A 26383-nucleotide genomic window follows, 5' to 3' on the forward strand; every position below is an offset into this window, starting at 1 on the left:
GGTAAGTTCTCCTTCAATGGAAGTCTTCAAACAGAGGCTAGACAGACATCTGTCTGAGATGGTTTAGTGAATCCTGCATTGAGCAGGGGGTTGGACATGATGACCCTTAAGGTCCCTTCCAACTCTATCATTCTATGAATTGCTAAACTCCACCCACAAAACATAGAACAAGTAAAATAGACTTTAAAATGGTGTAAACAGATAATTGGATGCAAGCAAAAAAAGGCGCAAAATACACAAACCTGGACAAAAACACAGGTGAAAGGCATGATGAATCGGGACTAGTATGCCATGTATAGTACATTATAAAATCTAATAAAATCTTCAGTGAGCAGATATAGCCGATACTATTTGTGTACTGAATGTTGATAATCAACTGCTCCACCAACGTAGATTAAACACATGAACATCACAAGATTCTTTATTTAAGCAAACTCTCAAACACTGGTGATATTTCTTTACTATTCCCACATTATCATTATCTTGTCACAACGCTGCCTGTATATAGTGTGAGCTGTATCTAATGTGACCATTTTGGGCTGATTGATCATCAGTTGCGTCTCACTTTTCAAGTTTGAAGTCTTCTCACACAGGTAATGCACAATAAACCAAATGATGAATAGGACTGTTGTTTAGGCTTTTTTCTATTATGTTTTGTTGCTTTGATGTGCCCTTTCTCTCATGTACCCTTTATTTCCCCTATCCTGTTCCCTAAAGCCATTTCAGTTTCAGACTAAATTAATAAACAAGGTGAAAAATGAGTGAGACTTTACACATAGGGGTAGATTCATTCAAAATGTCATAGCGAAAGCCTGTCTTAAAAAGGCTTATCCAGGTTTGGAATGAAAGTATGTATGCACTCTATGAGACTGAAGACTTGTGAATCCTCACAGTGCGCATGGCGTTTGCTGTCAGGATTCTCCAATTTCAGGGCATGGAGAAGGTGGTCATGGGAACACAAGTATGCGAAAATACATACTCCCGGACACATCCTAGGTAGACATGTGCAGCCTCACTCAATACAAATTATTTGATTGAAGCCACATGTCTAATCAGAATGCGCTGTGAGTATTTAGAAGTCTGCAGTCACATAGAGTGACTCCAGACTTTTGTGCCAAACACGGAAATTCCCTATAACGAAGAGACTCACTGGAGTACAGTGTACCTAATTCATTAAGTGGCGCATGCCGCTTGATAAATTAGGGGCATCTGTTACCCGGAATGAGCCAATGCCAGAAATATACTCCAGAGGACTTCTAATTAATTTGATGGGCGGCATAGCAGAGTGCATTTCCACCCATGTCCAGTCAATGCTACTCTCAGAATGACTTACCTTGTCAGGACTGGTGTGTAAATGCCAAATGTTACAATATTGTTGCTCAACTTCCAAGTTATTGTAACTTATTAAGGTGTTTTACACCACAATTCTGGCATAAACAGCTTAACTACTTAATGACTGCTGATACGCGTTTTTACATAGGCCATTAAGGAGACATAATACTCAGTGCTGCTTTTTCACAGCACTGAAAATTAAGTGTATATAACCCCCAAACAGGCGAAAATCCCATTGGTGTCAGCTATATATGACATTTGATACGCTACAGCATTGGCTCCAACCAATTTTGGAACTAATTGGAGTCAATTAACCCCTTAAATGCTAAGTGGTTAAAAGGGGATTAAACTGAGACTGACAGGTGTCAGGCACTGCAGTAATTGAGTACTACAGTGCATGATTTGAAGGAGCTGTGCTGCCCTTCCACTAGAGTCTTGTCTGAGCGGGTTTTTAGTGAACTGGGGGCTCATAATTGATAGGTGTTCATAGAATCATAGAAACGTAGAGCTGGACGGGACCTCCTCGGTTATCTGGTCCCACCACCTGCTCAATGCAGGATTCACTAAATCGTCTCAGAGAGATGTCTCTCCAGCCTCTTCAATTCAAGGAAAACTCACCACCTCTTGTGGTAGCCTGCTCCACTCATTGATCACCCTCATGTTCCAAAAGTTCCAAAAGTTTTATCTAATATCTAATCTGTATCTTCTCCTTTTCAGTTTCATCCCATTGCTTCTGGTCTTTCTTTGTGCAAATGTGAATAAAGCAAATACATGTGCTGTTGCTTAGCCCTCTTCATCCCATTCTGTATATACCTCTTCATCCCATTCTGTATATACTTTTTCATTTTTCTTGCCTAGATGTAGGACTTATTAAAAGTCATTCTGTTAGTTGCTGCACACAGTCCCAGTTTGTTTTGGTCTTTTTGAATCCCCTCTCTCTCTTCGATAGTATTAGCTATGCCTCCTAGCTTTGTGTCATCAGCAAATTTAATCAGTTTACCCTCCATTCCTTCATCTATATAATTGATAAAGATGTTAAACAACACAGGACCCAGGACAGAGCCCTGTGGAATCCCACTTGAGACATTCTTTAAACTGGATGTGCAGCCATTAGTGACCACTCGTTGGGTCCAATCACTAAGCCAGTTATGAATCCATCTAACAGTTGCCTTATCCATTCCATAGTTGGTAATGTTTCCATAAGGATGGTATGAAATACTTTATCAGATGCTTTGCTGAAGTCAAGATATACTATATCTACTGCGTTTCCCTGATCCACCTAGTCAGTGATTCTGTCATAGAAGGTGTTTTTGCCAGTCAACAGAGAATGCTGACAGACTCATTCTCAATAGAATGAAAAAAGCCTGGATTAGGCTTTCCACACCACAGCAGCACATAGCGTTTTTAATATTCAATATATGTATGAGGCCCTCCAGTTGTTGCCTTCAAGGGTGTATGAGTGACGCTCCTTATAATTTTTTCCTGGCTTTATACTTTGTGAATAGCCTTTATGAGTGTAAGAATACAGAAACTACACTTTAAAAATATACAACAGTGGGAATACCGCGCTACAAGTGGCTAATGCTGATGGACGTACAGGAAACTGCTATATCATATAGGAACTGCTAAAGTTCCTGCGCTGCAGTTGCTATTAACTATACAGGTGACTACTTAGGCTCTATACTTGTATGTATCAGATCGCACCCATTAATAGCAACTCCTAATGATCTATACCTTACTTGGTGTAGCCGTGTAGATGTCGATGCACTGGTGAGCTGTTAGCTTCAGACCCAGATGCCGAACCTGTGCTCCTAGAAGTCCGCTGCACCGGAGAGTAGTCACGTCCTTGTAGAAGGTGAATGTGCAGGTGTCAGCAACAGCCGTTGGTGGTGGCTGTGGGTATAGCAGGCGAGGACTGCTTGGATAGCGTGTAGAGCCAGAGACGTCCCGGCCGGAGGCGTCCCTGGATACACGCGGAAGATGGCCGACACCGCCGAGCAGTGAGTGACGTCACTTGGCCTAGGGGGACTCAGTAGGGTCAAGACTAACCTACGCGTTTCGAAGTGTCACGCACTTCTTCATCAGGGTTACCGCCCACTGTCTCCAAACCCCTTTATAGACGTCCTGCCCGTACCCCGCTGTGTGCTAACACCTACATGCAATTGTGTATTCCTGGACGTTCGTAGTCCCCCCCCCCACCCACAATGCCGGCAATTCCAAATGTGCACACCTTACATACGAGCAGGCATACATTTGCCCCTTGTGTGTAGTATGTAATTAAATGCTTATTATGACCATACATTATGTATGACTAGACACAATGAGTGCCGAGAGATAGGATAAAAAGTCCAACTGGTAATATATGATTATCACTGATGCATGCCCCAAACTGCTATAGGGCATTTTTATTATCATTTGTACCATATACACATATATATATTTTTACAAATATAAATACAATTATTTTTAAATTTTGTTCTTATTGTCTTTATAATTAACCCTTCGCTTTTATCTATTTATGTCTTTTATATATTTACCGGGGTTTTTATATTTATGTTCTTAATAAAAGTGACGTTTTAATTTACGGACATGATAGGCGTTCTTTTCAAACTACATTACTTACTTGCATCATGCACCTAATATATTACCAGTTGGCCTTTTTATCCTATCTCTCGGCACTCATTGTGTCTAGTCATACATAATGTATGAAAAGAACCTGAAGACTCATCTCTTCCGACAAGCCTACAGCCTGCAGTGATCCTCAACCTACTGAACAGCCGTACAGCCAGCTCTTCCCTCTCCTAGTGTATCCTCACCCACCCCCTGCAGACTGTGAGCCCTCGCGGGCAGGGTCCTCCCTCCTTATGTACTCGTGTGCCTTGTTATCTGCTCATGTTTAATGTATTTGTCTATATTTGCCCCGTATTCACATGTAAAGCGCCATGGAATAAATGGCGCTATAAAAATGTATAATAATAATAAAAATAATAATAATAATATGGTCATAATAAGCATTTAATTACATACTACACACAAGGGGCAAATGTATGCCTGCTCGTATGTAAGGTGTGCACATTTGGAATTGCCGGCATTGTGGGTGGGGGGGGGGGGGACTACGAACGTCCAGGAATACACAATTGCATGTAGGTGTTAGCACACAGCGGAGTACGGGCAGGACGTCTATAAAGGGGTTTGGAGACAGTGGGCGGTAACCCTGATGAAGAAGTGCGTGACACTTCGAAACGCGTAGGTTAGGATTGACCCTACTGAGTCCCCCTAGGCCAAGTGACGTCACTCACTGCTCGGCGGTGTCGGCCATCTTCCGCGTGTATCCAGGGACGCCTCCGGCCGGGACGTCTCTGGCTCTACACGCTATCCAAGCAGTCCTCGCCTGCTATACCCACAGCCACCACCAACGGCTGTTGCTGACACCTGCACATTCACCTTCTACAAGGACGTGACTACTCTCCGATGCAGCGGACTTCTAGAAGCACAGGTTCGGCATCTGGGTCTGAAGCTAACAGCTCACCAGTGCATCGACATCTACACGGCTACACCAAGTAAGGTATAGATCATTAGGAGTTGCTATTAATGGGTGCGATCTAATACATACAAGTATAGAGCCTAAGTAGTCACCTGTATAGTTAATAGCAACTGCCGTGCAGGAACTTTAGCAGTTCCTATATGATATAGCAGTATCCTGTACGTCCATCAGCATTAGCCACTTGTAGCGCGGTATTCCCACTGTTGTATATTGGTTCTTTTTGGTTCTTTCTGTCGGATTGGGCACATTATCCGATTGGGATACCAGCGGCACTTGTGGAGCCTACACATAGAGTTTTAGCGCCAGTGTATTTTATTGTTCAGTGTACACTTTAAAAATATTTTAAAGAGGCAAATTAGATGTTGCTTTTCAGGAGTATCTGAATGACTGGATGACCCTCCTTAAAATTTTTTCCTGGTTTTGCCTTTTCTGCAAAGCCTTTATGAGTGTAAAAGTACATCAACTACACTTTTAATATATTTAGGTTTCAAAACATTTTGTGGATTCAATTGGTCATTCATAAAGTTTAACGCAGTTATTGTTCATTACGGTTATATGTAAAACTAAAAAAAAGGGTTCATTTTTTTCTGGATACAATTACTCATCCATAGAGTATTAAGTATGTGCTCTTGGATACATTTATTTGGTATATAACATCCCAAAAAAATGTTCAAAAAGTTTTGTGGATTCAATTAGTAATCCATACAGTGTAACATGCACAGTGGGTGACAAGGTGACAAAATGGCAGAATCCCATGATACTCCCGAGAGAGCGACCAAAAGAATATCATAGCCAGACCAAGCCGGCGCAAAACTGAAGGTGGCAGTAGTCTGTAGTCCGGAACTGGCCACTTTCCCAAAACTACCAAGGCCTGAACCTACACCACATCCTTCACCGCTTAGGTTCTTGCAGACAGCGGATGGGCAAGCCAGGATCCAGGAATTAGTGAGCAGACCTCAGCTGGTGAAAAGAGAGAAAGAGTTGAGCCTGTACCAGGGCTGGAGAAATTATAGCGGGCCCACTATCCGTAAGGTACAGACAGATGGCATCCTGGGTGGAGATCAATGTGCAAGACCAGCAGGGGGTCATAGAAGAGTTAGGACCCATCATCACATCTCATTCAACCAGTGGGCAGTAGAGATGAAACACTTGCCTCGAAGGCTGCAAGAGATCACGTTCCTCAAAATAGAGGGTCAACATTGCTGGTATGCGGTGGGTGTGATCTAAGAAGGAAGGGAGCAGGATGAACCCTTTTTGAGAAATGAACATGTCGGGGGGCTCAGGCACTACCCGAAGCCAGGTCAATTACAGCTAAGGCACCTGGGAATCGGGCTTCAGGAAGCAGGTGGAGGCAGTCCCCCCAGCCTCCAAAGGGAGAAGAAGAAGCAGATACGTGAAGAGCATAACTGTATTCCCCTTCTTATACTTTTTTCTTAGCTTTGCATATTCTGCAAAGCATTTAATAGTGTAGGAGCATATCAACTTTACTTTAAAAAAAGTTTCTGGATTCAATTCAAGTCATCCATATGGTTTATTGCGGTTATTGTTACATTACGGTGGCTTAAAATTTTGAAATATCGCTTGGCCTGGTACAGTTCACAAAATATTTTTGTTCCAAAAATTAACCATTGTCATATATACTGTAGAACCTGCTTTGTGTGAAATTTTGTTGGTTTGAATCATCCTTAGTCCTTACCCCACAAGGCGAGACCTTGTATGAAGACCTAGACTGAGGAAGACTGGCAATCATCTTGTGTTTCCACCGATATATGTACTTTTAAGTAGTGACTCCAGACTTTTTTACCCAAGTGCTTTATGACTAATCTTGTCCATTATGTCATCATGGTTTTTATTGATTCTTGTTACTAAATATTGTTATATGATATTTCAATAAAAAGACTTTTTGTATAGTACTCAAACAGACTTTTTTGACAATTAAACATAAAGCTTTGCATGTGGACCAAGTGGAGATGACGGAAAACATAACACAGGGAGATACTACCCAGCCCAGCCTCATCTCATCTGCTCAGCGCAGATTGGGTAGCAATAAGGAGGTGGAGGCTGAAGAGGAGGAGGAGGAACAGGAGCTGGCTGCTAACGCAACAGAGGCTAGCACCCACACAAACTTTGTCCCATCTCCCTCAAAAATTTTCCATTAAATGTCACCTGCTTAACCCAGCAGGAAGTATGGCGGCGTCTAAAAATCAATAAAGTTGACAAATTCCCAGGCCTGGTTGGGATACACTCCCAAATACTGCAGGAGATATGTACAGTCATTGATAGAGCATTATTTTTCATCTTTAAAGATTCTATAATAACAGGGCCTGTGCCACAGGACTGACATATAACGTCAGTCAATGTAATGTAATGCCCAATTCCCCAATGTGGGGTGTTGTGAATTCTGTGGCAGAGCTCCCTCCTGTGGTCACAAGTGGTACTTCGGCTGATTCTCTCTGTGAGCTTCCGTTGGTGGAGGAGAGTGGTACTGCGGCTTCTGAGTTTCCTTCCTCAGGTGATGTGGTGAAGTCGTTAGGTGCTGCTCTATTTAACTCCACCTAGTGCTTTGATCCTGGCCTCCAGTCAATGTTCTAGTATTGGACCTGTTTCCCCCTGGATCGATCCTGTGGCCTGCTGCTCTGCATAGCTAAGTTCCGCTTTTGCTATTTTGTATGCTGTTTTTTTCTGTCCAGCTTGCTTTTTTGTTGTTTCTTGCTTGCTGGTAGCTCTGGGACGCAGAGGGTGTACCTCCGTGCCGTTAGTTCGGTACAGAGGGTCTTTTTGCCCCCTTTGCATGTTTTTTTGTAGGGTTTTGTGTTGACCGCAAAGTTACCTTTCCTATCCTCGCTCTGTTCAGAAAGTCGGGCCTCACTTTGCTAAATCTATTTCATCTCTATGTTTGTCTTTTCATCTTAACTCACAGTCATTATATGTGGGGGGCTGCCTTTTCCTTTGGGGTATTTCTCTGAGGCAAGGTAGGCTTATTTTCTATCTTCAGGCTAGCTAGTTTCTCAGGCTGTGCCGAGTTGCATAGGAAGCATTAGGCGCAATCCACGGCTGCCTCTAGTGTGGTTGGAGAGGATTAGGGATTGCGGTCAGCAGAGTTCCCACGTCTCAGAGCTTGTTCTATGTTTTTGGGTTATTGTCAGGTCACTGTATGTGCTCTGACTTCTATGTCCATTGTGGTACTGAATTACCTTATCATAACAGTACTGGAGGCCCAAAGTACTAATGATTCTCAATAGAGGGAAAAAAGAAGTTCTGAGACCATTTTTTTTTCTCTGCACTGTGTTTTGCCTTTTTTTTCCCCTAGACATTTGGGTGGTTCAGGACACAGGTGTAGCGATGGACATTAAAGGTCTGTCTTCATGTGTGGATCAGCTCACGGCAAGAGTACAAAATATTCAAGACTTTGTGGTTCAGAATTCTATGTTAGAACCAAGAATTCCTATTCCTGATTTGTTTTTTAGAGATAGAACTAAATTTCTGAGTTTCAAAAATAATTGTAAACTATTTCTGGCTTTGAAACCTCGCTCCTCTGGTGACCCACTTCAACAAGTTAGGATCATTATTTCTTTTTTACGTGGCGACCCTCAGGACTGGGCATTTTCTCTTGCGTCAGGAGATCCTGCATTAAGTAATATCGATGCATTTTTCCTGGCGCTCGGATTGCTGTACGATGAACCTAATTCAGTGGATCTGGCAGAGAAAAATTTGCTGACTCTATGTCAGGGTCAGGATGAGATAGAGGTATATTGTCAGAAATTTAGAAAGTGGTCTGTACTCACTCAATGGAATGAAGGTGCGCTTGCAGCTATTTTCAGAAAGGGTCTCTCTGAAGCCCTTAAGGATGTCATGGTGAGATTTCCTATGCCTGCTGGTCTGAATGAGTCTATGTCTTTGGCCATTCAGATCGGTCGACGCTTGCTTGAGCGTAAATCTGTGCACCATTTGGCGGTATTATCTGAGCATAAACCTGAGCCTATGCAGTGCGATAGGACTTTGACCAGAGTTGAACGGCAAGAACACAGACGTCTGAATGGGCTGTGTTTCTACTGTGGTGATTCCACTCATGCTATCTCTGATTGTCCTAAGCGCACTAAGCGGTTCGCTAGGTCTGCCACCATTGGTACGGTACAGTCAAAATTTCTTTTGTCCGTTACCTTGATCTGCTCTTTGTCATCTTATTCTGTCATGGCATTTGTGGATTCAGGCGCTGCCCTGAATTTGATGGACTTGGAGTATGCTAGGCGTTGTGGGTCTTTCTTGGAGCCCTTGCAGTGTCCTATTCCATTGAGAGGAATTGATGCTACGCCTTTGGCCAAGAATAAGCCTCAGTATTGGACTCAGCTGACCATGTGCATGGCTCCTGCGCATCAGGAGGTTATTCGCTTTCTGGTGTTGCATAATCTGCATGATGTGGTCGTGTTGGGGTTGCCATGGCTACAAGTTCATAATCCAGTATTAGATTGGAAATCCATGTCTGTGTCCAGCTGGGGTTGTCAGGGGGTACATGGTGATGTCCCATTTCTGTCTATTTCGTCATCCACCCCTTCTGAGGTTCCAGAGTTCTTGTCTGATTACCAGGATGTATTTGATGAGCCCAAGTCCGATACCCTACCTCCGCATAGGGATTGTGATTGTGCTATCGATTTGAATCCTGGTAGTAAATTCCCAAAAGGTCGACTGTTTAATTTATCTGTGCCTGAGCACGCCGCTATGCGGAGTTATGTGAAGGAGTCCTTGGAGAAGGGGCATATTCGCCCGTCATCGTCGCCATTAGGAGCAGGGTTCTTTTTTGTGGCCAAGAAGGATGGTTCGCTGAGACCTTGTATAGATTACCGCCTTCTAAATAAGATCACGGTTAAATTTCAGTACCCCTTGCCGTTGTTATCTGATTTGTTTGCTCGGATTAAGGGGGCTAGTTGGTTCACCAAGATAGATCTTCGTGGTGCGTATAATCTTGTGCGTATTAAGCGAGGCGATGAATGGAAAACTGCATTTAATACGCCCGAGGGCCATTTTGAGTATCTAGTAATGCCATTCGGACTTGGCAATGCTCCATCAGTGTTTCAGTCCTTTATGCATGACATCTTCCGAGAGTACCTGGATTAATTCCTGATTGTGTACTTGGATGACATTTTGATCTTCTCAGATGATTGGGAGTCTCATGTGAAGCAGGTCAGAACGGTGTTTCAGGTCCTGCGTGCTAATTCTTTGTTTGTGAAGGGATCAAAGTGTCTCTTTGGTGTTCAGAAGGTTTCATTTTTGGGGTCCATCTTTTCCCCTTCTACTATCGAGATGGACCCTGTTAAGGTCCAAGCCATCCATGATTGGACTCAGCCGACATCTCTGAAAAGTCTGCAAAAGTTCCTGGGCTTTGCTAATTTTTAACGTCGCTTCATCTGCAATTTTTCTAGTATTGCTAAACCATTGACCGATTTGACCAAGAAGGGTGCTGATTTGGTCAATTGGTCTTCTGCTGCTGTGGAAGCTTTTCAAGAGTTGAAGCGTCGTTTTTCTTCTGCCCATGTGTTGTGTCAACCAGATGTTTCGCTTCCATTCCAGGTCGAGGTTGATGCTTCTGAGATTGGAGCAGGGGCTGTTTTGTCGCAGAGAAGTTCTGATTGCTCGGTGATGAAACCATGCGCCTTCTTTTACAGGAAGTTTTCACCTGCTGAGCGAAATTATGATGTTGGCAATCGAGAGTTGCTGGCCATGAAGTGGGCATTCGAGGAGTGGCGTCATTGGCTTGAAGGAGCTAAGCATCGCGTGGTGGTCTTGACTGATCATAAGAACTTGACTTATCTCGAGTCTGCCAAGCGGTTGAATCCTAGACAGGCTCGTTGGGCGCTGTTTTTTGCCCGTTTTGACTTTGTGATTTCGTACTTTCCGGGCTCTAAAAATGTGAAGGCGGATGCTCTGTCTAGGAGTTTTGTGCCCGACTCTCCGGGTTTATCTGAGCCGGCGGGTATTCTCAAAGAGGGAGTAATTGTGTCTGCCATCTCCCCTGATTTGCGGCGGGTGCTGCAAAAATTTCAGGCTAATAAACCTGATCGTTGCCCAGCGGAGAGACTGTTTGTCCCTGATAGGTGGACGAATAAAGTTATCTCTGAGGTTCATTGTTCGGTGTTGGCTGGTCATCCTGGAATCTTTGGTACCAGAGAGTTAGTGGCTAGATCCTTTTGGTGGCCATCTCTGTCGCGGGATGTGCGTTCTTTTGTGCAGTCCTGTGGGATTTGTGCTCGGGCTAAGCCCTGCTGTTCTCGTGCCAGTGGGTTGCTTTTGCCCTTGCCGGTCCCGAAGAGGCCTTGGACACATATCTCTATGGATTTTATTTCAGATCTTCCCGTCTCTCAAAAGATGTCAGTCATTTGGGTGGTCTGTGATCGCTTCTCTAAGATGGTCCATTTGGTACCCTTGTCTAAATTACCTTCCTCCTCTGATTTGGTGCCATTGTTCTTCCAGCATGTGGTTCATTTACATGGCATTCCAGAGAATATCATTTCTGACAGAGGTTCCCAGTTTGTTTTGAGGTTTTGGCGAGCCTTTTGTGCTAGGATGGGCATTGATTTGTCTTTTTTCTCGGCTTTCCATCCTCAGACTAATGGCCAGACCGAACGAACCAATCAGACCTTGGAAACATATCTGAGATGTTTTGTTTCTGCTCATCAGGATGATTGGGTGTCCTTTTTGCCTTTGGCTGAGTTCGCCCTTAATAATCGGGCCAGCTCGGCTACTTTGGTTTCGCCGTTTTTCTGCAATTCTGGTTTCCATCCTCGTTTCTCTTCAGGGCAGGTTGAGTTTTCGGACTGTCCTGGTGTGGATACTGTGGTGGATAGGTTGCAGCAGATTTGGACTCATGTAGTGGACAATTTGACATTGTCCCAGGAGAAGGCTCAATGTTTCGCTAACCGCAGGCGCTGGGTGGGTCCCCGACTTCGTGTTGGGGATTTGGTTTGGTTGTCGTCTCGTTATACTTCTATGAAAGTTTCCTCTCCTAAGTTTAAGCCTCGTTTCATTGGTCCATATAGGATTTCTGAGGTTCTTAATCCTGTGTCTTTTCGTTTGACCCTTCCAGCTTCTTTTTCCATCCATAATGTATTCCATAGGTCATTGTTGCGGAGATACGTGGCACCTGTGGTTCCATCCGTTGATCCTCCTGCGCCGGCTTTGGTTGAGGGGGAGTTGGATTATATAGTGGAGAAGATTTTGGATTCTTGTATTTCGAGACGGAAACTCCAGTACCTGGTTAAGTGGAAGGGCTATGGTCAGGAAGATAATTCCTGGGTCTTTGCCTCTGATGTTCATGCTGCCGATCTGGTTCGTGCCTTTCATTTAGCTCATCCTGGTCGGCCTGGGGGCTCTGGTGAGGGTTCGGTGACTCCTCCTCAAGGGGGGGGGGTACTGTTGTGAATTCTGTGGTCAAGCTCCCTCCTGTGGTCATGAGTGGTACTTCGGCTGGTTCTGTCCATGAGCTTTCTCTGGTGGATGTGAGTGGGGCTGCGGCTTCTGAGTTTGCTTCCTCAGGTGACGAGGTTAAGTCGTTAGGTGCTGCTCTATTTAACTCCACCTGGTTCTTTGTTCCTGGCCTCCAGTCAATGTTCCAGTATTGGTCTTGCTCTCTCCTGGATCGTTCTTGTGGCCTGTCTGCCCTGCATAAGCTAAGTTCTGCTTGTGTTACTTTTGTTTGCTATTTTTTCTGTCCAGCTTGCTATATTGGTTTGTCTTGCTTGCTGGAAGCTCTGGGACGCAGAGGGAGCACCTCCGTACCGTTAGTCGGTGCGGAGGGTCTTTTTGCGCCCTCTGCGTGGTTGTTTGTAGGTTTTTGTGTTGACCGCAAAGCTATCTTTCCTATCCTCGGTCTATTCAGTAAGTCGGGCCTCACTTTGCTAAAATCTATTTAATCTCTGTGTTTGTATTTTCATCTTTACTCACAGTCATTATATGTGGGGGGCTGCCTTTTCCTTTGTGGAATTTCTCTGAGGCAAGGTAGGCTTATTTTTCTATCTTCAGGGCTAGCTAGTTTCTCAGGCTGTGCCCGAGGCGCCTAGGTCTGGTCAGGAGCGCTCCACGGCTACCTCTAGTGTGGTGTGATAGGATTAGGGATTGCGGTCAGCAGAGTTCCCACGTCTCAGAGCTCGTCCTATGTTATTAGTAACTATCAGGTCACTTTGTGTGCTCTTAACCACCAGGTCCATTGTGGTTCTGAATCACCAGTTCATAACAGATAGCCCCCCACAAATATTGACTGTGAGAGGAGAGGGAAATAACATACGCAGATATGAAATCAGATTTTAGCATAGGAGGCCATACTAGCTAAAAAGAGAGAATAGAACAGAGTACTATGCGATCAGTATAAAAACACTAGAAAATATCCACCACAGAAAATATGAATCACCACATCTGACTAAAGACATGGAGGGTATATCTGCATCTCCAGAGACACAGCTTGGCTGCAAAAAATCCTTCACAGACAAAGCTGGACAAAACAAAAACATGAATATGCACAGAACTATAAGGTCCACAGCAGGTGGACAGCAAAAACAAAGCCAGGTCTTATCTTTGTAGAAAAGCAGAGCAAACTGGAGAGACCAGCAGGGAAGTGAATCCTCCAAAAACAATGGACAACTGGCAGGGACTAAAGAGTCCTGCAAAGCTATATATCCCAGTCAGTTTTGCAATTAGTAGACACACCTGTCCAATCCTGCAGTCCAGGCACAACTGCATTACCCTCTACAACCACCGGACGGAGCCCAAAAGCTGAATTCACAATAGTACCCCCCCCTTGAGGAGGGGTCACCGAACCCTCACCAGAGCCCCCAGGCCGATCAGGATGAGCCCGATGAAAGGTACGAACCAAATCAGCGGCATGGACATCAGAGGCAGAAACCCAAGAATTATCCTCCTGGCCATAACCCTTCCATTTGACAAGGTACTGAAGCTTCCGCCTCGAAAAATGAGAATCCAAAATCTTCTCAACAACGTACTCCAACTCCCCATCGACCAACACTGGGGCCGGAGGATCAACAGAGGGAACAACAGGCTCCACATATTTCCGCAACAAAGATCTATGGAAGACATTATGAATAGCAAAAGAGGCCGGAAGCACAAGGCGAAAGGACACCGGATTAATAATCTCAGAAATCCTATAAGAACCAATAAATCGAGGTATAAACTTAGGGGAAGAAACCTTCATAGAAACATGACGGGAAGATAACCAAACCAGATCCCAACCCGAAGCCGGGAACCAACACACCGACGACGATTAGCAAAACATTGAGCCTCCTCCTGAGACAGCACCAAATTGTCCACCACATGAGCCCAAATCTGCTGCACCCTTTCGACCACAGAATCCACACCAGGAAGGTCAGAAGGCTCAACCTGCCCAGAAGAAAAATGAGGATGAAAAACAAAATTACAAAAAAAAGGCGAAACCAAAGTACCGAACTAACCCGATTATTAAGGGCAAACTCGGCCAATGGCAAAAAAGCCAACCAATCATCCTGATCAGCAGACACAAAGCATCTCAAATAGGTCTCCAAGGTCTGATTAGTTCGCTCAGTCTGGCCATTTGTCTGAGGATGAAATGTAGAGGAAAAAGACAAATCAATGCCCAGCTTGGCACAAAAGGCCCGCCAAAACCTAGAAACAAACTGGGAACCTCTGTCGGACACAATATTCTCCGGAATACCATGCAAACGTACCACATGCTGAAAAAACAACGGAACCAAATCAGAAGAAGGCAATTTAGGCAAAGGCACCAAATGAACCATCTTAGAAAATCGGTCACAGACAACCCAGATAACCGACATTCTTTGGGAAACAGGAAGATCGGAAATAAAATCCATAGAAATATGTGTCCAGGGCCTCTCGGGAACCGGTAATGGCAAAAGCAACCCACTAGCGCGGGAACAGCAAGGCTTAGCCAGCGCACAAATCTCACAGGACTGCACAAAAGAACGCACATCCCGCGACAAAGAAGGCCACCAAAAGGACCTACTAACCAAATCTCTGGTACCAAAAATCCCAGGATGGCCAGCCAACACAGAACAATGAACCTCAGAAATCACTTTACTAGTCCATCTATCAGGAACAAACAGTTTCCCCACAGGACAGCGGTCAGGTTTATTAGGCTGAAATTCTTGAAGAACCCGTCGCAAATCAGGGGAGATGGCAGAAAGAATCACCCCTTCCTTCAAAATGCCGACCGGCTCAAGAACCCCAGGGGAATCAGGAAAAAAACTCCTAGAGAGGGCATCCGCCTTAACATTCTTAGTACCAGGAATGTACGAGACCACAAAATTAAAACGGGAGAAAAACAGGGACCATCGAGCCTGTCTAGGATTCAGCCGTTTGGCAGACTCGAGGTAAATAAGATTCTTATGATCGGTCAGGACCACAATACGGTGCTTGGCCCCCTCAAGCCAATGTCGCCACTCCTCAAATGCCCACTTCATAGCCAACATCATAATTGCGTTCCGCAGACGAAAACTTCCGAGAAAAGAAGGCACACGGTTTCATCAAGGAACCATCAGAATTCCTCTGAGACAAAACGGCCCCTGCCCCAATCTCAGACGCGTCAACCTCAACCTGAAATGGAAGAGAAACATCTGGCTGACGCAACACAGGGGCAGAAGTAAATCGGCGTTTAAGCTCCTGAAAGGCAGAAACAGCCGAGGAGGACCAATTTGTCACATCAGCGCCTTTCTTTGTCAAATCGGTCAGTGTTTTAACCACACTGGAGAAGTTGGCAATGAAACGACGATAAAAATTAGCAAAGCCCAAGAATTTCTGAAGGCTCTTCACAGATGTGGGCTGAATCCAATCATGAATGGCCTGAACCTTAACCGGATCCATTTCTATAGATGAGGGAGAAAAAATGAAACCCAAAAAAGAAACCTTATGCACTCCAAAGAGGCAATTTGACCCCTTCACAAATAAAGCATTATTACGGAGGATCTGAAATACCATCCTGACCTGTTTCACATGAGACTCCCAATCATTCGAAAAAATCTAAATATCATCCAAATATACAACCATGAATTTATCAAGATAACTCCGAAAGATATCATGCATGAAGGATTGGAAGACAGATGAGGCATTAGAGAGTCCGAATGGCATCACAAGGTATTCAAAATGGCCTTTGGGCGTATTAAATGCAGTTTTCCATTTGTCACCCTGCTTAATACGAATAAGATTATATGCCCCTCGAAGGTCAATCTTAGTAAACCAGCTAGCCCCCTTAATCCTAGCAAACAAATCAGTAAGCAAAGGCAAGGGGTATTGAAATTTGACCGTGATCTTATTCAAGAGGCGATAATCAATACAGGGTCTCAAGGAGCCATCCTTCTTGACAGCAAAAAAGAACCCCGCTCCCAACGGTGAAGAAGATGGCTGAATATGCCCCTTCTCCAAAGACTCCTTAATATAGCTCCGCATGGCGGCATGTTCTGGCACAGACAGGTTGAAAAGTCGGCCCTTAGGGAACTTACAACCTGGAATCAAGTCAATAGCACAATCACAGTCCCTATGCGGTGGAAGGGAACTGGATTTGGGCTCATCGAATACATCCTGGAAGTCTGACAAAAACTCAGGAACTTCAGAAGAGGGGGAAGAGGAAATTGACATCAAAGGAACATGATCATGAACCCCCTGACAACCCCAACTAGTCACAGACATGGATTTCCAATCTAACACCGGATTATGTAGCTGCAACCATGGAAAACCCAGCACAATATCATCATGCAAATTATGCAACACCAGAAAACGACAACCTTCCTGATGGGCTTGCGCCATGCGCATGGTCAGCTGTGTCCAAAACTGAGGTTTATTTTTAGCCAACGGTGTAGCATCAATGCCCCTCAAAGGAATAGGGTTCTGCAAAGGCTGCAAGGGAAAACCACAACGTCTGGCAAATTCTAAGTCCATTAAGTTCAGAGCGGTGCCTGAATCCACAAATGCCATGACAGAAAATGATGATAATGAACAGGTCAAGGTCACAGATAACAGAAATTTAGGTTGTATAGTACTGATGGTAACAGAACTAGCGATTCTCTTTGTATGCTTAGGGCAATCAGAAATAACATGAGCAGAATCGCCGCAGTAAAAACACAACCTATTCTGACGCCTGAATCTTTGACGTTCAGCTCTAGACAAAATCCTATCACACTGCATAGGCTCAGGGCTCCGCTCGGAGGACAACGCCACAGTGTGCACAACTCTGCGCTCGCGCAAGCGCCGATCAATCAGAATGGCCAGAGACATAGAATCACTCAGACCAGGAGGCGTGGGGAACCCCACCATATCATCTTTAACGGATTCAGAAAGACCCTTTCTGAAAATTGCCGCCAAGGCATCCTCATTCCATTTAGTCAGTACAGACCATTTTCTAAATTTCTGGCAATACGATTCTGCCGCTTCTTGACCTTGACACAGGGTCAACAAGATTTTCTCAGCCTGATCCACAGAATTAGGCTCATCATACAACAACCCCAATGCCTGAAAGAACGAATCAACATCAAGCAAAGCAGGATTGTCAGTTTCCAGGGAAAATGCCCAATCCTCTGGGTCACCACGCAGCAGAGATATGATGATTTTAACCTGCTGAATAGGATCACCAGAAGACCGGGGTCTTAATGCAAAAATACAGTTTACAGTTATTTTTGAAACTCAAAAATTTGGATCTGTCGCCAAAGAACAAATCAGGAGTGGGAATCTTAGGTTCTAAGGCAGGAGTCTGAACAATATAATCTGAAATACCCTGTACCCTAGCAGCAAGCTGATCCACCCGAGAAACTAACTCCTGAACATTCATGTTAATACTAGATTCCGTAGCCACCCAAAGATTAAGAGGAAGGAAAATACCAAACAGGCTAAGGAAAAAAATGGCTCAAAACCTTCCCTCCCTTCTTCTGAGATGCAATTAACTCATTGTTGGCCAGTTGTACTGTTATGATCTGGTGGCCTAGGAGCAGCATGAGACGGACTTTGGAGAAGGTGGTCCCTGTACTGACCGCAAACCCTGAACCTAGCAGCGTAACTAGTAGGGTTGAGCGAAACGGGTCGTTCATTTTCAAAAGTCGCCGACTTTTGGCAAAGTGGGGTTTCATGAAACCCGATCCGACCCCTGTGCGGGGTCGGCCATGCGGTACGCGACTTTCGCGCCAAAGTCGCGTTTCAATGACGCGAAAAGCGCCATTTCTCAGCCAATGAAGGTAAACGCAGAGTGTGGGCAGCGTGATGACATAGGTCCTGGTCCCCACCATCTTAGAGAAGGGCATTGCAGTGATTGGCTTGCTGTCTGCGGCGTCACAGGGGCTATAAAGGGGCGTTCCCGCCGACCGCCATGTTACTGCTGCTGATCTGAGCTTAGGGAGAGGTTGCTGCCGCTTCGTCAGAAGCAGGGATAGCGTTAGGCAGGGTCCATTAACCACCAAACCGCTTGTGCTGTAGCGATTTCCACTGCCCAACACCACCTTCGGTGTGCAGGGACAGTGGAAGCTACATTTTTTTTTTTTCCCCTCAGCGCTGTAGCTCATTGGGCTGCCCTAGAAGGCTCCCTGATAGCTGCATTGCTGTGTGTACGCCGCTGTGCAAACCAACTGCTTTTTTCAAAGCACAAATCCTCTTGTTCCTTCCTTTCTGCACAGCTATCTTTTTTGTTTGTACACACTTTTTATTTAATTTGTGCATCAGTCCACTCCTTATTGCTGCCTGCCATACCTGGCTGAGATTACTGCAGGGAGATAGTAATTGAAGGACACTCCCTGTTTTTTTTTTTTTTTTTGTGGGAGATTAAGATTGACATTTCTGCTAGAGTGCCATCCCTGTGTGTGCCATCTCTCACTCAGTGGGCCATAGAAAGCCTATTTATTTTTTTGCTTGATTTGGGTTATAAAATCTACCTGAAAAAATCACTACATCAATCAGTGGGAGAAAAATATTGGCCTCAGGGCTTGTGTGCCACTCTTGACTCCTGTGTGTGCCATCTCTCAGTCAGTGGGCCATAGAAAGCCTATTTATTTTTTTGCTTGATTTTGGTTCTAAAATCTACCTGAAAAAATCACTACATCAATCAGTGGGAGAAAAATATTGGCCTCAGGGCTTGTGTGCCACTCCTGTGTGCATCATCACTCACTCAGTGGGCCATAGAAAGCCCTTTTTTTTTTTTTTTTGCTTTATTTGGGTTCTAAATTCTACCTGAAAAAATCAATAAATCAATCAGTTGGAGATTAATATTGGCCTTTGGGCTTGTGTGCCAGTCCTAAGCGTGCCATCTCTCTCTCTCAGATAGTGGGCCATAGAAAGCCTATTTATTATTTTTTTTATTGGGTTTATAAATTTTCCCTGGAAAAAAAAAAAAAAAAGTGGGAGATTAATATTGGCCTCTGGGCTTGTGTGCCAGTCCTGAGCGTGCCATCTCTCTCACAAATAGTGGGCCATAGAAAGCCTATTTATTTTTTTGCTTGATTTGGGTTCTAAAATGTACCTGAAAAAATCACTACATCAATCAGTGGGAGAAAAATATTGGCCTCAGGGCTTGTGTGCCACTCCTGACTCCTGTGTGCATCATCACTCACTCAGTGGGCCATAGAAAGCCCATTTTTTTTTTTTGCTTTATTTGGGTTCTAAATTCTACCTGAAAAAATCAATAAATCAATCAGTGGGAGATTAATATTGGCCTTTGGGCTTGTGTGCCAGTCCTAAGCGTGCCATCTCTCTCTCTCAGATAGTGGGCCATAGAAAGCCTATTTATTATTTTTTTTATTGGGTTTATAAATTTTCCCTGGAAAAAAAAAAAAAAAGTGGGAGATTAATATTGGCCTCTGGGGTTGTGTGCCAGTCCTGAGCGTGCCATCTCTCTCACAAATAGTGGGCCATAGAAAGCCTATTTATTTATTTTTTTTTGGTTTTATAAATTCTCCCTGAAAAAAAAAAGGGAGATTAATATTGGCCTTTGGGCTTGTGTGCCAGTCCTAAGCGTGCCATCTCTCTCTCTCTCTCAGATAGTGGGCCATAGAAAGCCTATTTATTATTTTTTTTATTGGGTTTATAAATTTTCCCTGGAACAAAAAAAAAAAAGTGGGAGATAAATATTGGCCTCTGGGCTTGTGTGCCACTCCTGACTCCTGTGTGCGTCATCTCTCACTCAGTGGGCCATAGAAAGCCTTTTTTTGTTTTATTTGTTTTCTAAATTCTCCCTGAAAAAATCATTTTATTTTATTTGGTTTCTAAATTCTTCCTGAAAAAATAATTTTATTCTATTATTTTTTTTTCCTAAAGTCTCCCTGAAAAAACAAAAAAAAACAAATCAGTGGGAGATTAATATTGCCCTTTCTGCTTGTGTGCCAGTCTTGACTCCTGGGTGTGCCATCTCTCTCTCTCTCTCTCCAATTGTGGGCCATAGAAAGCCTATTATTTTTTTAGCTTGATTTGGGTTCCAAAATCTACCTGAAAAAATCACTACATCAATCAGTGGGAGATAAATATTGGCCTCTGGGCTTGTGTGCCACTCCTGACTCCTGTGTGCGTCATCTCTCACTCAGTGGGCCATAGAAAGCCTTTTTTTGTTTTATTTGTTTTCTAAATTCTCCCTGAAAAAATCATTTTATTTTATTTGGTTTCTAAATTCTTCCTGAAAAAATCATTTTATTCTATTATTTTTTTTTCCTAAAGTCTCCCTGAAAAAAAAACAAAAACAAATCAGTGGGAGATTAATATTGCCCTTTCTGCTTGTGTGCCAGTCTTGACTCCTGGGTGTGCCATCTCTCTCTCTCTCTCCAATTGTGGGCCATAGAAAGCCTATTATTTTTTTAGCTTGATTTGGGTTCCAAAATCTACCTGAAAAAATCACTACATCAATCAGTGGGAGATAAATATTGGCCTCTGGGCTTGTGTGCCACTCCTGACTCCTGTGTGCGTCATCTCTCACTCAGTGGGCCATAGAAAGCCTTTTTTTGTTTTATTTGTTTTCTAAATTCTCCCTGAAAAAATCATTTTATTTTATTTGGTTTCTAAATTCTTCCTGAAAAAATAATTTTATTCTATTATTTTTTTTCCTAAAGTCTCCCTGAAAAAACAAAAAAAGCAAATCAGTGGTAGATTAATATTGCCCTTTCTGCTTGTGTGCCAGTCTTGACTCCTGGGTGTGCCATCTCTCTCTCTCTCTCCAATTGTGGGCCATAGAAAGCCTATTATTTTTTTTAGCTTGATTTGGGTTCCAAAATCTACCTGAAAAAATCACTACATCAATCAGTGGGAGATAAATATTGGCCTCTGGGCTTGTGTGCCACTCCTGACTCCTGTGTGCGTCATCTCTCACTCAGTGGGCCATAGAAAGCCTTTTTTTGTTTTATTTGTTTTCTAAATTCTCCCTGAAAAAATCATTTTATTTTATTTGGTTTCTAAATTCTTCCTGAAAAAATCAATTTATTCTATTATTTTTTTTCCTAAAGTCTCCCTGAAAAAAAAAAAAAAATCAAATCAGTGGGAGATTAATATTTACATTTGTGCTTCAGTGACAGTCCTGCATGTGTGGCATCTCTCTCATTTGTTGCCACCAACAACAGAGTGTGTAACATTGTGCCTGATTTTCGCTGTGGTCTCACTCACCTGTAAAGGGGTAGCTAAATCATACTGAAGTTATAGCTCACCGTGTAATTTGTGTGACAGCAACAAATACCGTTAGTTTGTTTACGTTTTTAAAACAATGAGGAAGTCTGGTGGAAGAGGTCGTGGCCGGGGGCGTTCATTGTCAGCTGGTAATGAGGGTAGTGGTAGTGGTGGAGCATCAGCTGGTCGTGGGAAAAAAAATATTGCACCTAAGTCTGGAGCTGTGGAGCCAGGTTCGTCGTCTGGCTACACAAGGCCTCGAACGCTCCCTTTTCTGGGAGTAGGAAAACCGCTTTTAAAGCCGGAGCAGCAAGAGCAAGTTTTGGCTTATCTTGCTGACTCAGCCTCTAGCTCTTTTGCCTCCTCTCGTGAAACTGGTAAATGTCAAAGCAGCGCGTCGTTAGTGGATGTTCACGGTCAGGGACAAGTCGCTTCCTTGTCCTCTTCAGCAAAAACAACAACAGAGAAGAATGCAGCAAGCGACACAACGGGTTACTCCATGGAGCTCTTTACACATACCGTCCCTGGCTTAGAAAGTGAAGCAGTTAACAGTCCATGCCCATTACAAGTTGAATCTGACATGGAGTGCACTGATGCACAGCCACAGCCAGACTACTATGCTGGTCCTTTGACTCAGACCACAGCATTGCCCTCGCAGGGTAATGATCAAGAATCAGACCCTGATGAGACTATGTTGCCCCATCACGAACGCTATACCACCGACCGACACGGTGACACAGACGAAGTTGCACACGAGCTACAAGAAGAGGTAATAGATGACCCAGTTCTTGACCCCGATTGGCAGCCATTGGGGGAACAGGGTGCAGGCGGCAGCAGTTCTGAAGCGGAGGAGGAGGGGCCGCAGCAGGCATCAACATCGCAACAGGTTCCATCTGCCGGGCCCGTATCTTGCCCAAAACGCGTGGCAAAGCCAAAACCTGTTGGAGGACAGCGTGGCCATCCGGTTAAAGCTCATTCTGCAATGCCTGAAAAGGTATCCGATGCTAGAAAGAGTGCAGTCTGGCATTTTTTTAAACAACATCCAATTGATCAGCGCAAAGTCATCTGTCAAAAATGTTCAACTACCTTAAGCAGAGGACAGAATCTGAAAAGTCTCAATACAAGTTGCATGCATAGACATTTAACCACCATGCATTTGCAAGCCTGGACTAACTACCAAACGTCCCTTAAGGTTGTAGCACCCTCGGCCAATGAAGCTAGTCAGCAACGCAACATCCCTTCCGGCAGTGTAGGGCCACCATTTTCCGCACCACCTGCAGTATCTGTGCAGGTTTCTTTGCCAGGTCAAAGAAGTCAGGGTCAGGGAATCACCAGTTTTGTAGTAGGAAACACTGCATCTAGGGCACCGGCAGCAACAATACCATCTCCCACCGTCTCTCAGTCTGCCATGTCCACCGGCACCCCCGCTAGTTCCACGATCTCCAGCTCTCCAGTCCAGCTCACCCTACATGAGACTATGGTTAGAAAAAGGAAGTACTTAGCCTCGCATCCGCGTACACAGGGTTTGAACGCCCACATAGCTAGACTAATCTCGTTAGAGATTATGCCCTACCGGTTAGTTGAAAGCGAAGCTTTCAAAGCCCTGATGGACTACGCTGTACCACGCTACGAGCTACCCAGTCGACACTTTTTTTCCAGAAAAGCCATCCCAGCCCTCCACCAGCATGTTAAAGAGCGCATCGTCCATGCACTCAGGCAATCTGTGAGCACAAAGGTGCACCTGACAACAGATGCATGGACCAGTAGGCATGGCCAGGGACGTTACGTGTCCATCACGGCACACTGGGTAAATGTGGTGGATGCAGGGTCCACAGGGGACAGCAAGTTTGGGACAGTTCTGCCTAGCCCACGGTCTAGGAAACAGTTGTCTGTAGCCATTCGCACCCCCTCCTCCTCCTCTTCGTCCTCCTGCAGAAGCGAGAGCTCGTCCACAGACCGCAGTCGCACAACCACTCCATCCGCAGCTGCCACTGTTGCACACCAGGTCTCCCATTATGGGGCAGCTACTGGCAAACGTCAGCAGGCTGTATTGGCTATGAAGTGTTTGGGCGACAACAGACACACCGCGGAAGTTCTGTCCGAGTTCTTGCAGAAAGAAACGCAGTCGTGGCTGGGCACTGTAGATCTTGAGGCAGGCAAGGTAGTGAGTGATAACGGAAGGAATTTCATGGCTGCCATCTCCCTTTCCCAACTGAAACACATTCCTTGCCTGGCTCACACCTTAAACCTGGTGGTGCAGTGCTTCCTGAAAAGTTATCCGGGGTTATCCGACCTGCTCCTCAAAGTGCGTGGACTTTGCTCACATATCCGCCGTTCGCCCGTACACTCCAGCCGTATGCAGACCTATCAGCGTTCTTTGAACCTTCCCCAGCATCGCCTAATCATAGACGTTGCAACAAGGTGGAACTCAACACTGCACATGCTTCAGAGACTGTGCGAACAGAGGCGGGCTGTTATGTTTTTGTGGGAGGATACACATACACGGGCAGGCAGTAGGATGGCAGACATGGAGTTGTCAGGTGTGCAGTGGTCGAAGATTCAAGACATGTGTCAAGTCCTTCAGTGTTTTGAGGAATGCACACGGCTGGTTAGTGCAGACAACGCCATAATAAGCATGAGCATCCCCCTAATGCGTCTGCTGATGCAAAGTTTGACGCACATAAAGGATCAGGCGTCTGCAGCTGAGGAAGAGGAAAGCCTTGATGACAGTCAGCCATTGTCTGGCCAGGGCAGTGTACAGGACGAGTTAGCGGGCGAAGAGGAGGAGGAGGACGAGGAGGATGATGGGGATGATTATATTTTTAATGAGGAAGCTTTTCCGGGGCCACTGGAAATTGGTGGCGCGGCAAGGCCGGGTTCTGGTTTTTGGAGGGACACAAGTGACGTGGATTTGCCTGAAACTGCCCCTCAACCAAGCACAACCACAGATTTGAGAACTGGAACTTTGGCCCACATGGCGGATTATGCCTTACGTATCCTCAAAAGGGACACACGCATAACTAAAATGATGAACGATGACGATTACTGGTTGGCCTGCCTCCTTGATCCTCGCTATAAAGGCAAATTGCAAAATATAATGCCACATGAGAACTTGGAACTAATATTAGCAACCAAACAATCAACTCTTGTTGACCGTTTGCTTCTGGCATTCCCTGCACACAGCGCCCGTGATCGTTCTCACACGAGCTGCAGGGGCCAGCAGACCAGAGGAGTTAGAGGGGCAGAAATCAGAAGTGGCGTTGGCCAGAGGGGTTTTCTGACCAGGTTGTGGAGTGATTTTGCTATGACCGCAGACAGGACAGGTACTGCAGCATCAATTCAAAGTGACAGGAGACAATATTTGTCCAGTATGGTTACAAACTATTTTTCATCCCTTATCGATGTTCTCCCTCAACCGTCATTCCCATTTGATTACTGGGCATCAAAATTAGACACCTGGCCAGAATTGGCAGAATATGCATTGCAGGAGCTTGCTTGCCCGGCAGCTAGTGTCCTATCAGAAAGAGTATTCAGTGCTGCAGGTTCAATACTAAGAGAAAAAAGGACTCGTCTGGCTACCCAAAATGTAGATGATCTAACCTTCATTAAAATGAACCACAACTGGATTTCGAAATCTTTTGCCCCACCTTGCCCGGCCGACACCTAGCTTTCCTATGAAAAGGTCTTGCCTGTGGACTATTCTGAATGCCTTTTCCAATATCGTAATTTTCTGCACCTGATTGTCCAGCATATGACATGTTTACACCTCACTAAATTGCCAAACTCCCCACACGGGGCCGTGGTATCGACACTTGGCGACAGCACCCGTGAGAGTGCTGTTTGTCTGAAGAGGTGGGTGTGCCCGCTTTTGGTCGACGGCACTGCCACTGGGTCCCTCCTAGTACAATAAAGTGTCTCTGGCGGTGGTGGTGCGCACCCAACGTCAGACACACCGTTGTAATATGAGGGGCCCTGGGCCTGTACCGCCGGCCACAAGACAGTTCCCCCCCCCCAGCTCAAACAGTGCTCTACCACTTGCAAAATTATCTCACAGCTCCACCAATGTTTAGTCTATGCGCTGACATCCTTCAATGCCTGCCACTGACAATACCATTGTATTGACATTTTTGTTATGTTAGGCCTTCGAAGCCTGTCTGCGGTCACTCCTTCCACTATGCCTCCACTGACCACACCACTGCTGCCCGTGTACCCCTGGAACCAATTTAAAATTGCCTACAGCCAGCCCAATTTTTTTATTTTAGGCCTTCGATGCCTGTCTGCGGTCCATTCTTTCTACTACTACTACACTGACCAGGCCACTGCTGCCCGTGTACCCCTGGAACCAATTTAAAATTGCCTACAGCCATGTGTTATTATTTTAGGCCTTCGATGCCTGTCTGCGGTCACTCCTTACAATATGCCTCCACTGACCACACCACTGCTGCCCGTGTACCCCTGGAACCAATTTAAAATTGCCTACAGCCAGCCCAATTTTTTTATTTTAGGCCTTCGATGCCTGTCTGCGGTCCATTCTTTCTACTACTACTACACTGACCAGGCCACTGCTGCCCGTGTACCCCTGGAACCAATTTAAAATTGCCTACAGCCATGTGTTATTATTTTAGGCCTTCGATGCCTGTCTGCGGTCACTCCTTACAATATGCCTCCACTGACCACACCACTGCTGCCCGTGTACCCCTGGAACCAATTTAAAATTGCCTACAGCCAGCCCAATTTTTTTATTTTAGGCCTTCGATGCCTGTCTGCGGTCCGTTCTTTCTACTACTACTACACTGACCAGGCCACTGCTGCCCATGTACCCCTGGAACCAATTTAACATTGCCTACAGCCATGTGTTATTATTTTAGGCCTTCGATGCCTGTCTGCGGTCACTCC

At 45.0% G+C, this 26383-nt stretch overlaps 1 protein-coding gene across 1 annotated transcript in view; it reads left to right on the forward strand.

The window, feature by feature from the left end:
• Window positions 1-474: 474 nt before the first annotated feature.
• The window catches only part of LOC138676325 (TRPM8 channel-associated factor homolog), a 206022-nt gene continuing 180113 nt past the window's right edge, over window positions 475-26383 (forward strand). The window contains exon 1 of the mRNA XM_069765511.1: window positions 475-593. The gene's annotated coding sequence lies outside the window, so the exon portion shown is untranslated. The remainder of the gene's footprint in view (window positions 594-26383) is intronic.

This window comes from Ranitomeya imitator, chromosome 4 (assembly GCF_032444005.1).
Source record: "Ranitomeya imitator isolate aRanImi1 chromosome 4, aRanImi1.pri, whole genome shotgun sequence".
NCBI classification, from domain to species: Eukaryota; Metazoa; Chordata; class Amphibia; order Anura; family Dendrobatidae; genus Ranitomeya; species Ranitomeya imitator.